Consider the following 18,591-nt stretch of genomic DNA (forward strand, 5'->3'; position numbering starts at 1 on the left):
GTGATTGTGGCCCTGTCAAGTCTGTAGGTGAGGATAATGTGCCTGTCTTCCATTGTTGCCAAGTCCACCAGGGGTTTGTACATGGGGGGATGTCTCTATCTCCGATTCATCCACAGCCGTTGCAATCTATGGGGCAAAAGAGTGAGGAGCCGGTCAAAATCTGTATATTGTAGCTACTAGTTCAATGTATGATGTGATTTTTTTTATGTATTAGTGGCAGTTGTCCTGTATGTACAATTGTGAACTGTGACTCAGTAATGATCCATGGCCTGCCCCCCCCCTAAATAAAGTCCGCCTGTCCTGTATGGAGGGACAGGTGGAAATTAGGTAATTCCACTGACGTTGGGCGCCGTTGCGGAAGGCGGTTGAGAACCACCGCGCAACTCCTCGTTGGTTATTATTAGCCCCTTATGGGGTACAGTGGCCAATGGTGATGTATGCAGGCAGTGACGGTATGCACCGCCGTGGACGTAACCGCCATTTTCTATCTGATCACTCACTTGCTACCTGACCTTCAACAGGAGAGGACCTAAACTGCATGTGCTGCTGTGACCAGTGTCTGGAACCTACCATGGCCCGTGTGACTGGGTAAAGGGCCCCCTGCATTCACCTCAGCAGATTTGGAGAGACTAGTGGATGGGGTCCTACCCCAGTGCGGACTGTTGTATGGGCCTCCAGACCAACAGGTGAGTACACTGTGGGCACGATGCATGGGGCATGAATGCATGGAGTGCTGTGTGTGAAGGCCTCGTGTAGGGGTTGGTTGGTGGATGGGCCCTGGGCAGCGTGCAGCATGTATGTTGGGCCATGTCTGTCTGTAAGTAGATGAGAAGGGCTATGGTGGGCCATGAGTGTAACAGACAGGACGGTCTAACTAATTCCTTTCCCTGTGTGTATTGCCTCCGCAGGTCAACGCCCATCAAAAGAAGGGTATATGGCATGCCATCGCCAAGGACGTACGGACACTGGGGGTCTACGGCAGGTGGAGCACCCACTGTCGGAAACGGTGGGAGGACATGAGACGCTGGGCACAGAAGACGACGGGGGCCCAGATGGGGATGGCCTCCTAACAAGGAACCCTGACCCCCCCTGATGGCCCTCATATTGGCTGTGGCCTATCCGGAGCTAGATGGGCACTTGGGGGCATCACAGCAGCAACAGGGGGGTGAGTACAGTGCCCATCATTACTACTTACGCCTGGTGGGTTGGTATCCGGGTTGGGGATGTGTGCCTGTGGGTGCCCCTCAGCCAGGCCTGACATTGCAGAGTAGGTCCCATGTTGGGCAGGGTTCTGATGTGAAATTGCTCCAACCTAGTTAGTAGGCATCCACAACTGGACAGGGGTGTGTGGGTCCCAGGAATGCTGCAGATGGTGGTATGTGTCCCTCCCCATCCCCTGATGACTAGCATTGTTACTGGTAGTTCATTGCATGGCTAGTAGGGCTGTTCCCTATGTGTGAGGGTGCTGTGTACACCAACGGTGGTGTTGGTGCAGCCATTGACCAAGTGTATTCTTTGACTCCCCCCCTTTTTGTTTTGTCATCCTGTCCTAATGTGCATTAGCATCGTCTGGCGGAGGAGCAGAGGCGACGGAGGGAGCTGCATCCCACAGGACCCAGGAAGCAGAGCCTACCGACGGTGCGGGCACCAGTGGGACGGAGGGCAAGGGGAGCACCATAGCAGAGACTGGAGGGGACAGTTCGGACACGGATACCTCTACCGATGGAAGCTCTCTGGTGGTGGCGGAAACCTCTATGCCCACCCCTGCTACAGGTACAGCCCCCACCTCCGTACCAGCACCGCCCTCCCAGCAGCCCCTCATCGAGTAGCCCGTGCCTGCTCACCCCGGAGGGTGGGCATCTCCTTCGCCCCAGGCACCTTAGGCCCTGCCCCAGTTAGCCCTGTTGCCCTGAGTGAGGAGGCTATTGACCTCCTGAGATCCATCTCTGTTAGGCAGTCAACTATTGTGAACGCCATCCCGGGGCTGGCAGCCAAATGCAACAGACCAATGAATTTGTGGAGGGCATTCACACTGGCTTGGTGGTCCAACAGAGATCAATCCAGGCTCTGGCCTCCTCTCTGATGGCAGCCATTGTCCCTGTTTCCACCCTCCACTGTCCAACTTTCTCTACCCAATCCCTTTCCCCTCAACCTCAACCTATCCCAAGCACACAGGCAGACCAGCATTCACACACGACAACACAGGAAAGTGGCACAGACAAACACAGGCACTACATTTCATCCCACAGGCACCCACACAAACACCATCCAGAAGCAGACATACCAAAATCCACTGCCTCCACTGTGTCTCCCTCCTCCTCCGCCTCCACCCCCCTCCCAGTTGCATCTACACTCACACCTGCATGCACTACATCCTCATCCACTACCGCCATCACCAGCACACCTATCAGAGAACACACCTCACTGGCAGTCACCACCCCAACATCCATGCACACGTCCCCTGTGTTCTCTCCCACTGTGGCTGTGTCCACTCCTCCCAAGGTACACAAGCGCTCAGACACCCAAAAGCCATCCACTTCACAGCAGTATCCAGCCCATGCACCCAAACCCAGCAGACAGACAACTCCTTCAACCACTCCCTCTTCCTCCACTCCCAAACCTTCTCTCTCTCCCCACCCCAATGTTCGTAGGCAGCTTTTCCTCTACTCCATTGACCTGTTCCCTACCCCTCCCCCTGTCCTTCACGTCTGGCCAGGATGTGTAAAACCCAGGCAAGCACCTCAGCCACCCAGTCCATGGGCCCAGAGGTGTCCACAGCAACTCGTGGTGGGAAAGGATCCCGGGCACCAGGCAGCCACACGGAAAGGGTGCCTGCCCCAAGTGCTTCCAGGAAGGGCAAGGAGCCACCCCCAGCTGCTGCAAGGAAGGGCAAGGTGCCACCCCCAGCTGCTGAAAGGAAGGGCAAGGAACCACCTCCAGCTGCTGTAAAGAAGGGCAAGGTGCCACCCCCAGCTGCTGAAAGGTAGGGCAAGGAGCCACCCCCAACTGCTGAAAGGAAGGGCAAGGAGCAATCCCCAGCTGCTGCCAGGAAGGGCAAGGGGCCTGCCCCAGCAGGCAGAAAGGACAAGGGGCCTGGAGCTGGAGCCTCCCCACCACCACCAGCAGCAGCAACACCGCCACCAGCAGCAGCACCACCAGCAGCAGCAGCAGTGGGCAGCCGTCCGAGGCTGCAGGGGATGGGCTGGAGCCTCCCTAAACCATCAGCGCAGAATCAGCAGCAGCACCACTGAGCAGGCGTCACCGCCGGCGGACAGTCTGTAGTCCTGCGTCCATGGGCTGTTGTGCGGCCTGGCCCCTGCAAATCCTGTGGGCATGACACCCACCTGAGAGACTGTGACCTTTCAATCCCCAAGATCTGCATCACAGGGCACGATGCCCCTTCCAGAACCAGTGGAGAAGACACCTACTCACCCTATACTCTCCAGGATGAAGATCACAGGGCACGATGCCCAGGATGAAGATCACAGGGCACGATGCCCCTCCCAGAACCAGTGGGGAAGACAACCACTCACCCCAACCTCTCCAGGATGAAGATCACAGGGTACAATACCCCCTCCAGAACCAGTGGGCAAGACACCCACTTGAGAGACTGTGGCCTTGCACTCCCCAGGACTAAACAGTGGGCAAGTCACCCACTTGAGAGACTGTAGCCTTGCACACCCGAGGTCCAATGCACAGGGCATGTTGCCCCCTCCAGAGCATGTGGGCAAGTCACCCACTTCAGAGACTTTGGCTTTGCACTCCCCAGGACCAAGAACAGGGGAGATTGCCTCCTCCAGAACCAGTGGGCAAGTCACCCACTTGTGAGACAGTGGCCTTGCACTCCCCAGGACCAATGCACAGGGCATGTTGCTCCATCTAGAACCAGTTGGCAAGTCACCCACTTGTGAGACTGTGGCCTTGCACTCCCCAGGACCAAGCACAGGGCATGTTGCCCCCTCCAGGACCAGTGGTGTTGTTCCATCTGCCGACTGAGGTGCCCCCATTCTCCGTCCCCCTGAGGTGCCTGCCTACTGTCGAACTGATGCCACTGCAGTGTTCTCTCCGTCATGGTGCAGGAGTCAAGTGTGGCCTTGGGCTTTGTAATGTGGCCCTGTAGCCCACGAACATTGAGGACTGGGCAGTGTCCCTGATTTGTAAATATGTATATACTTTTAGATTGAATGCACGTATTACTACTGTATTTATCTTATTACACTCACTTTCATGTGTTTGTGTTGTCCTTGCATTATTCCTGAGGGGTACAGTGTAATTATGTTTTATTACTGCATCTGCTTCTGTGTATGGTGTATGGTGTTGGGGGTGGGGGTGTTGGGTGTTGCGTATGTGTGTCACTCTCTTTTTCCTTCCCCCCACCCTTGTGTGATAGGCGGCTGTACTCACCGTGGTAATCTTCGCCATCGTTGGTGTTTTCAGTGGAGTAGGACGTAGAAAAGCATTGGGAATATATGCAGTTCAGGCTCCATGGCGACGTGGCTCTACCCTGAGTCTCCACATGTGAGTCGTTTCCTTTCTGTGCATTGCTTCTGCCAGGTTTTTGATGTAGTTGGTACAGCCCCCGAAAAGGTGGCAGTTTCCTGTGGCTTAATACAGTGTGCAGAACACTGACTTCCGCCTGGCTTTAGGTGGCTACCACCATGGTGCCTGTTGAATCCGCCCTGGCAGTCTGTGTGGTAAAGTGGCTGTTTGTCTGACCTCTTTCTGCCATGGTCATAATTTGGTGGTATTTACCGCCAGCCTGTTGGCCACTTATCACCAACCTCCAGGATTGAAATGAGGGCTTTATTCTTATTCTAACTAAGCACTGCACAGGGGACAAGCCTATGTGTACCGAAAATGTATAACTTTCACATACACGTGCATGTAAAACCTGTCTGACACCATCAGTAGGATTACATAGATTGCAACGTGTTGGGCAATTTTACATTAGTGCATGTACAATGTAGTATTTTCATTTGTGTTAACCAACTCGTGCAAAAAGGACACTTGCACTAAAAGAGTGGTGCAAAATGTAATTTCGAAGTTATGTTGGTACTTGGACAGGGCTTTATTCCTCCGTGCAAGAACCAAAGCACTTTATGCTTGTTAGATAATAAAAATATTTTCCTACATGTTTGTGTGAAAATAGTGGTACAATATTGTATTGGGGTAATGCACTGTACGTAATGAGGGATTTCAGGGTGAAGCATCTATAAGGAACAAACAAAAACTACTTAAATCCACTTTTAGCACAAACCTAGTGATAAATCCAACATGCTCCATGTGTATAATGTGTCAGCTGAAAACTATTACAATGTTGAGAAATTACTTTTCCAGACATAATATAAAGAACACTTGTACTTCTCATGCAGAGAAGGAAGATCGTGTTCTGGGAAGAAGAGCCAAATGTGTTGAGAACTCAGCAAGTCTTAAAAATTGAAGGCAAGAATTAATTAACACTCAGACTACCCTGACACCCCAGGCTTGCCTTAACTACTTCATGTAATTTGTTCCTTTGACACATTTTCTCCCACCTTCATTCCCTGGTCTTCTTGGTGCAATGCCTACAGCTTAAGAGCACATGCTGCCAGAACAAATAATTATTAGCGATGGGTGAAAAAAAATTCTGCTCCACCGACGGAGTTCGCAGAGTTTTTGCCACTCTGCGTTATGCATGTAACGTGGAGTTCCAGGCAAATTCTGCATTCTGCCGTGTGGCAGAGTTTTTTTGGAGTGCAGCTTGCCAACCGTAAGTTGGCAAATGAGAGCAAGAATTGGCATCTTCCATGCGATTTTCAGGAGCTAGGAGGGTACCTGGTGAGGTATTCTCAACACGGGGTGCACAGGCGATTACAGCTGTTCACATTGGAAAAGCTGCAGTTCAAGTAAAAAATCTAGTCAAGCAGCAGAAAAACCAACTCGAGCAGCATCACCATCCAGCACAGTGTGTGGTGCTATTTGCTCTGATTTCTCAGTGCAGAACAAGCTCCTGGCACCAGAAATCAGCACGGGCAGTGTGGCGTACCGATTTCCACTGACTAGGGGAACTCCATGGAATCTCAATGAGTGTTTATGTAACTCTGCAGAATTCCACAGAGTGAAACTCTGCGAGTTCTGCCCTCCCCTGTAAGTATGATACTCTAATAATTACCCCCTTAGTAACTGATTGGCAGTCAGTGCTTAATGTTACCAACCAGAAGTATTGTACTGCACATAAAATAATAAACTATACATAAAATAATGCTAAGCAATGAAAACCAGAAGTCTGGACTGCCTTCCAGGCCTGGGATATGAACCCACACACTATTAAAGTGCTGAGGCGCTAATTGTGGTACACATATTTAACAAGGAGGCCAGTGGATAATGTGCATGAAGCCTGAGTCTGCTGCCTTGCAACACCAGGGTCTGAAACCCTTGGGAAAGAATTATGGAACCACTACCAAAATCACAGACCTTTGAAGGTACTCAAGGTGTGCTGCGCGACCGGGAAAGGGCAGAAATGTGCCTTGCACCATAGTGCAAGGGTGCCTGTGCAGTAAGGAGTGTTTTGTGCAGAAGCGGGAGCCCTGAGGCATTGTCCTCTTTCTGTGTGTGCTGCAAAATACAGTGCACATAGAAATGGGAAAAAGCGAGGAGAAATAAATGCCCTGAAAGCCAACCCATTGTGGCACCTTCCCAGTTCTAATACTTCTGGTAAATCTGGGCATGCATCAAAATCCATGGATGACACAACAACCACAGCCCTGTGTTGCTTTACTCCAGATTTATGAAGCACTCAGAGCCAAACAAGGTGGCTTTGCAGGGCTTCATAAATCGCAATTTGGGCTTGCATTGTACATGCACCATGTTGCATGGTGAAAGAGTGACACATCCCCACTTGTACACCTGGGTCTAGTTCACACCTTCCAGAGAATGAAGTGTGCACCCCAGCCTCGCAGGCAAAACTGTATCTTTCATTGGTGCAGAGACAACATTTGGGGGCTTATATATACTCCATTTGCACCAAATTCACATAATTGTTTTTACTCAGATTTGGTGCAAAACAAACTCCAGATTTATATTTTGACATTAGACACGTCTAACGTCAGAATATTGGAGTTTGCACCATTTTTTAAATGTGTGGACCTACCTTGCGTCAATGAGATGTAAGGTAGGATTTTTCATCTAAAAAATTATGTTAACTTCATAGCCCCATATTTAACCCCTGCGCTAAAATGACAAATAGGTGGGAGGAGGGGCTAAATACCATTATTTAATGCCTGGGTCAGACCAGGCGTTAGGGGACCTGTGGACCCATTTCTATGGTTAAATACCATGGAATGGGTCAACAGGTGCCCTCCTAAAAGCCCCCGGAGCACCCCCACCCACACCAGAGGGACACCAGAGCATGGGGGACCCAATCCCAGGTAAGTAGGGTAAGCATAAGTAAGTATATATATATTTTTTAATTAAAGTGCAATCTGGGGCCCAACTTGGGGAATCCGGCATGGCACGGAGTGCAATGCCCATGCCCAGGGGACACTGGTCCCCTGTGCTGGCCATTGGGGTGGTGGGCATGACTCCTGTCGTTTTCTAAGGCAGGAGTCATGTGGTATTGATGGTTTTGCATCAGAAAATTACATTAGGCTGGTTAGAGGCATTTTTTTGCCTCTAACCAGCCTCGCATCATTTTTTGGTGCAAAACCCCTTTCTCCCATACTTCCACCCCCACCCAGCTAACGTATTATTTTTTTTTATGCTAGCCCACCCTTTACACCTGCTTGCGCCATGCCATAAATATGGTGCCCAGCTGGTGCTCGGGAATGGCGCAAGCGAATATCGCGGCAAAAAAATAATTTAAATAAGCTTGTTTTGGTCAGGGCTTGTCCCTCTGGGACCCCCCCCACAAGTGCTAAGGGGTCAGGGTGTCTCTACTTGTGCACTTTTATTTTATTTTTACAGTTTTTTCTAGGACTCAGCTGAAGCCAAGTCCCAAGATGGCTGCCAACACTTCCTAGTTTAAAGTGTTGCCAGCTAATCAGAGCTGTGCATTTCCATGCACGAGCGTGTCTTTGTTTGAGAATACTTTGCGTCCAGATATATACAAATTTGAATTTCGCTAAATTTCGCAAAAATTACTGAATGACTACACACCAAATAAGTGAAAGCGCAATCTGTGTATCTGCCAAATTTGGTGTAATTCCATCCAGTGGTCCGGCCTGTAGTTGTGTCTAAAAAATCCTAAGGAAATTAACATGGGAAATGCAACCTTTTTTTAGCCCCTTTTTCCACCCCCCCACGGTTAAAGTGTACAAAAAAGAAAGGTGGTCCCATTGGACATACATCTCCCCTAGCTAAGTCCTTGTTGGAGGGAGCCATGTGGCCCCCCTCGTGGAGTCTCTGATAGCCCTTGGGACCGCCACCCCCCAGGCCAGGACCGATTCATGCTATGTCCTGGGGTGCCCACCTTCGGGACACAGCCGTTTGCTCTGACTTGGCAGGAGCTTTGACAGCTCCCGCCAAGTCAGAGCAAACACTTCACTTTCTGCAAATGAAAGCTGTCAAACAGCTCTTACCTGCAGAAAGTGAAGTTTTCATCTGAAAACATTGCTCCCACAAGTAGGGAGCTGCTATTTCAAGCAATGCCAGCAACTGCAGGACGCAGGGAGCCAGGTAGAACCGCCGTGGCCTTGAGGCTCCCCCGGCGGTCCAATCTCTCTCTCTATCTCTATCTCTCTCTCTCTCTCTCTCTCTCTCTCTCTCTCTGTCTCTTCCTTCCCATAATGGGATGGAGAAGAGAGAGAGAGAGAGTTTTTTCAATGATCTCTTCAAAGAGTCAGACTATCAATATTTGTGGTACAAATGTTATAGTTACTTTTGGATGCAGAGCAGAACACAGTCAATTCCGGCCTAATGGTCAATGGCTTGTGCTGTCACTCAGTAGGCTGACTGTTCGAATCCTAGTATTGTTTGGCAGTGTGTCTGTTTATTTTCTAGTGTTTTCACTGTTAAACATTCCTAGTGATGGAACATTGAAGTCTTTTTACCCTCAAAATCTGTGGGTTGAACGTCATAGCTAAGTTTGGACACTGTACTAAAGGTTAAGGGTTCTGGTCTAGGTGAGTCTGTGGTCATTTCTTGCTTTAGGTTCATTTCAACTGTAAATATTTAAGTTACAAACTGAAAAGTGATCGCACTCTTTTTAATTGACAAAAAAATTTTTTTTCAATTTGTCCGTAATTTCTCATTCTAAGTACATCATTCATCAAAGCCTAAGTCGCTCTCTCTCAATCTATCTCTCTTAGGGTTGGGTGGTTAGGGGATTGGTTGCAGGGCTTGAGGCACAAGGTTGAGAGGTTATAGGGGGTTGGCCACAGGGCCTGGCTGCAGGCTAGCCCCTGCGATCAACTGCCTGGTTGAATTAACATATAGAGATGAACATTTATATAAGTTACTAAACGATAGAAACTTCACTGGAAAAAAAAAAGGTAACAGGTTTGTTATAGTTAGCAAATAGAATTGAAAAACTATAGGAATTCACATAAAAAAACAAAAGTTACAGTAACGTTATAGTTAGGTTCTGAATTTACTTGCACTAAGCCAGGGAAATACAGCAGTTATAGTTAAAGGTATTTCAAGTAACTATAACTCGTTGCCTTAGGTAACTATAGCTTGTGCTCTCCACATGCACTGCTAATTACCCCAGATATTATAGCGCTCATGAAAACTTTCATAACATCAATAAAAATATAATTGAAACATTAGAAGTCAAATTATTGAAGTAAAAACTGTGCCTGATGGGGGGCTAGTTATAGTTACCTAAGGCCACAAGTTATAGTTACTTGAAGAAACTCTAACTATAACTGCTGAATTTCTATGCTTTTGTGTGAGTAAATTCAGAACCTAACCATCACATTCCTGCAACCTTTGTTTTTTTAAGTGAATATACAGTATATACATATATGTATATATATATATATATATATATATATATATATATATATATATATATATGTATTTTTTTGCCAAATATTAAATAATACCATCACATGACTATGACTAATGAAGTAGCAACCAAAGCAGAAAAACACTCGGTGGCACAAAGGAAATACATCTAGCTATACTGTAATTATTTTAAACACACTATGAATTATGATTCAACGAGCAGCTTTAAATGTGTGTTGGATTTTCAATCATTTTGATTTTAAATACCAGCATATCACTTTTTCAAAGTACATATTTGATATGCAGTTTTGATTTATGATACTCCTAGAAAATCTTGTCTTTTTCACTCACACTCTGTGATTTATATAGTAGGCTTGAAAACTGATGAATCTCCTATGACTTTGCTAAATTGAGATTGGTGACAGGTTGTCATGTTGCAGAAACCTGCAGACAGTAGCAGTGTGTGTTTGTGTCTAATTGTGTGGCCCCACCGTTATTTTGCCTAGCTGCCACATTAGGGGTCCAGAGATGTGTAGTGTGGTCATCTTCACCAGATCCACTGAGTTACATATTTTGCTGGACCTCACTTCAGGGAGCCATCTCCATGGTACTGCCAAACTGCCAGTAGCTGCCCCGTCACCAGTTACAGAGTACTGGGTTATATATTTAGAGCCTCCTTCCTGTTGGTAAGTCATAATAGACTTTGAATTAATTGTTCTTCACTTTTCAGAGATACAAACCTACTTCCCCATACCTATGCAAATGCTGTCACTACAGTGCTACTAAAAGCTACACTAGTATCACCTTTTTGACCATATAAGGTTGGCAGGCTGCAGTATTTAATTCTCTGCATACTACTCTGATGTTGCTAACAGTGTAGGTTATGCTTGAGTAAAGGGTTTGGGAAACTGTACAACAGTGCCTACCTGTAGCCTATTTTTCAGACGGTATATAAATGGAGATTTCACGCTGGCTGGGTTTCAATTTATTTGTCAGGATGTAAAAGAGGAACATGTTTATGTCTCCAGATGTTAAGTTTTGGGTCTGCCTAACAGCCAATGTGAAAATATGGGGCCGGAAATTATTACAGCGGTCCTAAGACCACTGTACATTGGGTGGTGGTCCAACCACGAGATCATCCTTGGCGGTCTAACCGCCAGATTATGATGCTGGTGGTTGGACCGCTAAAAGACTACTACTACGGCCAGGATCTTAGATCTGGACGCGTTGGGGAAAGCTGTGGTCAAGCATGGTGGTGCTGATGTCAGCACCGCCATACTGATCACAACTTGCTTTTTAGGTGGCATTTTCATGGTGCGACACTGCCATGAAAAGGCTGGGGGAAAGGCAGAGACAGGGCCACAGGGGGTCCCCTACTCTGCCCATTCCCATGTCATGTGCAGTGCAGAGGACCCATGTCACTACAGTCAGAATGCGCATTGCCTGCAATGGCAACAGTGCGCATTCCGACTGTGCTGGTGGTGCAGACAGTATGGCGGCATTGGCCTCACCTCTCCCTCAGTCTCCACAGTCAGGCCCCACTGCAACATCATAATACAGAGGTGGGGAGGCTGCTGGATTGGGGTCCTCCCGACATCCAGCTGTCGGACGGCCAAAATCATAATCAGGCCCATTGTCTTTTCAGAATGCTCTATTCAGCTACTTAAGACCTATACTGATGCACACAATTCTGTTATGAGTTTTTAGATTGAAATCTAAGGAATGAGGGGTGAGTTACTTAAGTTTGCCTTTGACTTTTGCTTGGTTACTTACTCCACTTATCATATAGGTCTCAACAAGTTAAGGCTCTTGATGTATTTCCAGTTGAATGCCTTCCTCCTTTCAGTAAATCTTGATAGCCTGTAGTTATATCCTTTCTTGATCTGCACTTTTCAGACAGACATGCTCCCTAAACCTACCCTGTAATATCTGCACATATGCTACCATTGCTCCAGTACTACAATCTACACTTGTTTCACATTTTCTGCCATGAAAAAAATTGAAGTTTTAGTAGAACGTTCACTACATATTGTTCTTGAACCGATCAAAGCTTAAATTGTGCTTGGGTAAAGAGTTAAGATAGCTGTACAAGAGTATCTTTTCGGTTGACTCTGCTGCAGTTTAAAATCTTTTGACATGTTTCCAGTCAATTGAGGCCTTTTTTCACTATGTGTAGTACGTTCATGTTACTTTCCAACTTCAATTGCATTATATAGTTCAAAAAAGCTTTACCATCAAATGTTACTTGAATGGAAAAGCAGTTTGTGAATGTTTCAAATTCAACCAACACTGTAAGCCCCCCAACTACTGTACACCAGTTTCTTAGGTGGCCAATAAAATCATATCGGCAGCGTCCAGGTTAAAATTTCACCAAGCTTAGTCAGCTCCACTGAAGACTTTAAGTCAGTGATTCCCAAACTTTTGACTCAGATGACCTCCACTGCATTACGACTGGAAACCAGGGACCCCCAAGCAATTTGTATGAGTTAAATTTTCAAACATTAAAACAGTAATTCACAAAAAATACACAAACAAATACACACCAAACACTCAAATTACTAAAGATTTTATTTTTTTATATTGCAAAAATGAACAAAAATCAAAACATTTAAATGTGAAGGTTGGTGCTGTATCTCGGCGACTAACTTTTCAATGTTTGCTTTAATTTCAGAAAGTTGAATCCTTGGGTCAGATTCTCCATTTCCCAAGCAATTTCTGTATTTATTTCTTAGGAACATAAGATCTAAGAAATAATTTTCACATATATGCATAGACATACATCCCAACATTATTTGGAAAAAAATGGTTCATTCTACAACACATTTGCCATTACATATTCAATTGTATTAGCGTTTAAAACATAGTAAATGATGACTTTACTGTGCACCGCGATACAACTGTATTTGTTTGGGCGCTTCAATGATTCCCTCACTATCACCCTCCACCAGTGCCTCTCATCTCTCCATAGGTCCTCTGTCATGTGTATTTCATTTGTTTTATAGCAACTCTGTTACCAGCATAGGATGATGGACCACGTTATATCACACACATACAGAAACAATGAATCACACTTGTGTAAATCAGTGTACAGAAAATGTTACAAAAGGCAAAGGGGACTTCAAGGAGTAGGATTCACATGTTGTCCATACTGACAGGCATATTTTAAGAGTGCTTGGTCTGAAAAAGCACAAACTCAGGATTCAAAACATAACACCATGATTAGCATTGACTTTAATGATAAGAATGTATTTCTACCCCAACAAACCTTTTTTAGCAGCATCAGGATGATAAATGACTGGGGAAAAATATAACTTTCTAAATTGTAGCATGCAGTTTGCATGCAGCTATTTAAGGGCAATTCATAGCTCACTGTGCTAGATTATGATTTTAACTCTTGAATAGCAGAGTAACAAACAAACCTCTTTTACAAAAGCAGTAGCCCACTGAGCTATGCACAAAAATACGGTTCTTTGAAATGCATGTTACATGTTCCTTGCAGCAGACATACTAACCACCTTTGCTACTTAAGAGAAGTCAAAACTGCCACTAGACAAAACTCCAATTTTTCTCCATCAGGTACATTTTTCACCAGTTATCTTGACACTTTTCCTGGTAAATATGCAAGGAACTTCGCAGTGCTTTCAAAACTGCTGCACAAAACAAATATGAAAACACTTGTGTTTCTTTCAAGATGCCTCAGCCAGGGAAGTGCCTTCCTGCTTGCCCCGGCCTTGATCTGCCCGAACGCTGTTCAGCCTCAAAACAACAAGAGGCACAGCTCTTCTGCAGAAGGATTTGGTAGGCGCTGGAGACCTGTGGACCCCCTGGAAATGTGTCACAGACCCCTAGGGGTCCGCGGACCACAGGTTAGGATCCGCTACTCTAAGTATTGCAATGAATGGTAGTCCACTTTTTTTGCTAATGACTTTAAACCAATAAAATCAAACTCCATAGGTACTTATTACCAAGCTTACTGTTGTACCTCAAGAAGAGGAGCCAATCAGGATTCTAGGGATCTAAGGGGCAGATTTAAGAGCCCCTACCTCCACCTTAGCGCCGCCATAGCATCATTTTTTGACACTAAGGTGGTGCTAAAGTGGAATTTTCCCCACCCCATATTTACAAAGTGGAGCAATGCAAGCATTGTGCCACTTTGTAAACCCTTGCGCCACATTATGCCTGCACCAAGCATAATGTCTACAGAGGGACATTCGTCCGGTAGGGGGGCCAAAATAAATGGCACAAGGAAATCTAGGAGATTCCCTTGTGCCATTTGTTTGGCACTTTTAATGCCTGCTCAGAGCAAGCATTTCAAGGGGTGCTAACGCGTCCCTTTATGATTATTTTACTCACTTTGGAACTCGGTTTAGGCCAATGAATATTTTGACCCTGATTGAAGACACCTTAGGACGAGATAACTAATCAGCATGTCAATCAATAAGTCAATAACATCATCAATGTTTACTGTAATAAAACAATTCAACTTAGTCAAAGACATTAATAAAACTCAGAAACCACCATGACCTTTTGGTCATGAATAACCCCACCAGTTTAGTACCATTATATGAAGTTTATTCCCTATTGATTACAATTCTACTAGCAAGTTTATTAATCTCAGAAGCAAGAAACACATTAGCATAGTGACAATGTGGCAACTCTGATAAGATTTCAACAAAGCAAGAATCACGAACATTAGAATATAGCACGATGTCAACATAGATTATCAAAGAATCATTATCACGTTATTCAACAAAGCATAGATTCAGTCATTTGTCTATTTGTGTCTGTTTAGTGAACCCCTCATCTAACTTCGAATTAGCATTGGTATATTGGGCTTCATTCAAAACAGTTTAGCAACACCAATGTAGAAAAAACATCTAACTATGGTCTCTGTCAAAAGAAGCAGTTGGTACCTAGAAAGGAAAAGCAAATAGACAATTACAATTTCATTGTCATATAGTTACCCTCTGTATTGGGTCAGCAGTCAGGTTCAGTCTTTGTCCTCAGGACATCAGTTGATTCGCCATCAGGAATTCAGCAGATGGGTAAAAGGGCACTTCCCTCTTAAGGAGGTAAATTGTAAATGGACAATATAAGGGCAAGGATTAGTTTGAAGAACCAAACCTTTTATTATAAGTGCAAAATCATATTCTAACATAGAATTTCATCGTTATTAATAAGTTTCATTAGTCATTGTATATATTGACGGCCACTCCCCGTGGGCACATTTCAAGCGCACGTTTAGCAAAATACATTAATACATTTTCTATGCAGCATTATTACATATTAGTTCATAATCATTTCATGTTAAATTTTAAGTATATAAGCTACGCTCTCTCAGGGGCATACCATTATTTATAATGGGCCCCTATGTACTCTGCAGGAGTAGCACCAACCTTTTGGCTCTACTCCTGCAGAGTACATCAATAGTGTCAAAAACTACACTGCGCTATGGTGCGCCATACTATAAATATGGTGCACACGTGGTGGCGGTAGGGGGGCGCTACGGGGCGCAAGGAAAGTGGCACTGCACTAGGCACAGTGCCACTTTTCTTAAATAAATCTGCCCATAAGTGACCTATTCATTTCCTTAAATCATTTACTCTTCCAGAACACTTGTCATTCTAGTTCAGGCACCTACTCAGTCATACACGAGAATACCAACATCATGGATCACAACTAGATTGTAGGCCACTTCTTTGTCTTGTGGTCTCGTAAATATGCAAGGATGTAGGCTTTCCCAATACAGGCATTACGTGGCTTGGCCACAGAGGACTGAAATTACTTCACCTTCTACTTAGGGTTGCAAGCATTTAGATTTGTTAGCACCCTGATGTCATGAGTGTGTGCTGCAGAGGAAATGATTTAGAAATAATCACAGGGTTATCTTTGTCAATTCAAATGAAAAGTAATTTATGATCATTGATTAATCACTTTCCCCAAACAACTTACGTCCATTACAACATGTGTCAAAGTAAAAGTGGCAGAAGTACAATCCATTTTGTCAAAAAATAAAATAAATCCCAGTAACATGTCAATAAGTTAACTTCTAAAGTATATTTCACAGAGACTATGGCATGGAGTCCCGTCACCAAAATAACAATACGTTTCAGTATACCTGGTATCTACAGAAGAGATGGAGAGCATTTTACAGCAGAGGGGAAGAGGGTGTTCCTCAACAATTTAAAGGACTGTATCCAGTTCTACCTCTCAGTGTGCACAACACACTATAAACACAAAGGTTTTTGTCATAGCCACTGCATTCTCACTATTAACAATGTGATTTCTATTTTGTTTCTATTTTTAGGTACTACCTCAGAACCCAGAAACAACACCCATTTCACCCATAGTTTCTGGTGTAGCTCCCTTCCTGGAACCACAGTACTCATATTACCCTAAAAGAAAAGAAAATTACATCACCAGTTGTAACCAACCTGGTACATGCAGACAACCCCTCCGCAGCACACACTCTTCATCCCAGGTCCTACGCTCACCCCAGAATGGGAATCTAAGACCAACTGCCCACAAGCAGCCAACCACCTGCGAATAAGCCAACTCCGTCTGTACATGACATTCGTCCATGCCCTGCACCCAAGCACCACAAAACTACCAACCTCGCCTGCTATGCACCAGGACTTGAGACCAATGCCCACGTAAGGACCAAACATCATGCTGCTTATGGCTTTCAGTCAAGTGAAACAGGGAGTTGGCCAAAGTACTTGGCCTGCAGCCATGCCCTGAATCCACTCCCTGCATGAGCGACCAGCACCACTGCTATACCCTCAACTGTGGACCAACTCATGAAATTCCACACTATGATGTTGTGATCAGGCAATCTGATTGTTTCTGTACTGTGGGACCAGTGCTGTGTCACAAAAATCACAGAGGTTTGATCAATAGGCTTTGTGTATTGTATGACATTTTGTAGTACAGGAGTACTGCAGTACAGTACCATGGGAGTAGCCCAGGACTAATTGTTTACATATCTCACTTTTTCTGAGGGTTCAGCCCTTCACGTCCAACACGAGCCCCTCCATAAATGCTAATTTCTTGATACTGTTTGAACAAATTTACACCAAATGACAAAAAGCACACTTTTTTAGTGAATGTCTAACTTTGTGACAGGTTTGGTGTAATTCCATTCAGTCGTTTTTGTGGTATTGGAGAGCAACTTTCCTATGGGAATTAAAAAGTGAAATACCACTTTTGGGAAGCTCTTTTTCCTTGTCTCCCACTTGATGGATTGGTGCAAAACCAACTGTGAAAGAATTGGATAAACTTTTTATTTTTATTTGACATGACCTGAAACAAACAAAACATGCCTTTCTCATGGAAACCTTGACCTAACTATAATTACAGCGTTGCTACCATCGCCCGTTTAATTTGTTGGACAAAATGCAGTGATAAAGAAACTCAAATTTCACAGGGAGCCCTGAAATATGGAAAGTATTTCATGATTCCCTATGAAATGCAGTTATCATCATAATCATAGCACCAAACTATTATGTAGCGCTTTACCATTGACAAGGCTACTGGGATTATGCAGCAAGGTTATCTAAATTATGTGGCAAGGTTATCTAAAATATACAGCACAAATACAAATCATGTACACATTCTGTGCCAGCATTATTTTCATCTTTTTAGATAGAATCATTATTTTGTGAAATCTGAAAATTATGAGACAACTGCTGTAAATCCATGTTTATGCACTATGGCCCATATTTAAAAAAGTTTGCCACAATGCAGCAAGACAACTTGTTGAGATGCACTGTGTGAAAGGGTCATGGGAGGGACGTGCCAGATTTATCAATATATACTGCATTCCTGTCCACTCCTTGCACTGGCACACTGAGGTCCAGATTTATACTCTGTTTGCCCTGAATTATCGCCATTTTTTTTAATGCTAATTCAGCACAAACTTAACTCTATATTTATATTTTGACGCTAGACTAGTCTAAGGTCAAAATATTGAAGTTAAAGTAATTTTTGGGATGCGTGAACCCACCTTTCGTCAATGAGATGCAGGGTGGGCGTTCCCATCCAAAAAATGACTCTAAGGCCCTAGCGCCTTATTTATCCTCCAGTGCAAAAATGGTGCACGGTAGGGAAGCAGGCCTAACAAATGGTCCTAAGCCTGCTTAGTGCCATTATTTAATGCCTGGGTCAGGGCAGGCATTAGGGGACCTGTGGACCCATTTCCATGGTCAAACACCATGGAAAGAGCCCACAGGTGTTCTCCCCAAGCCCCAGGAACACCCCTACCCACACTAGAGGGACACCTGAGGATGGGGGACCTAGTAAGTAAGTATTTTACTAAAAAAAATCAATGGCCCTGAAATGTGCCCCCCTAAATGGCACTGGGTGCAGTGGCCATGCCTAGGTGACCCTTGTTCCCTGTGCAGGCCACTGGGGTGGTGGGCACAGCCCCTGTCTTTTATAAGACAGGAGTCATGTGGTATGGATGGTTTTGCATCAAGAAATTACGCTAGGCTGGTTAGAGTATTTTTTTTTACTCTAACCAGCCTAACGTCATCCTACAGCCACTCCCACCCAGCTAACGTAATTTTCCATTACGTTAGCCCACCCTTTGCACCGGATTGTGCCATTCCATACATTTGGTGCCGTGCTGGTGGCCTGGAATGGCGCAAGTCGGCATCATACTTTTTG

This window comes from Pleurodeles waltl, chromosome 9 (genome assembly GCF_031143425.1).
Source record: "Pleurodeles waltl isolate 20211129_DDA chromosome 9, aPleWal1.hap1.20221129, whole genome shotgun sequence".
In the NCBI taxonomy this organism is placed as follows: domain Eukaryota; kingdom Metazoa; phylum Chordata; class Amphibia; order Caudata; family Salamandridae; genus Pleurodeles; species Pleurodeles waltl.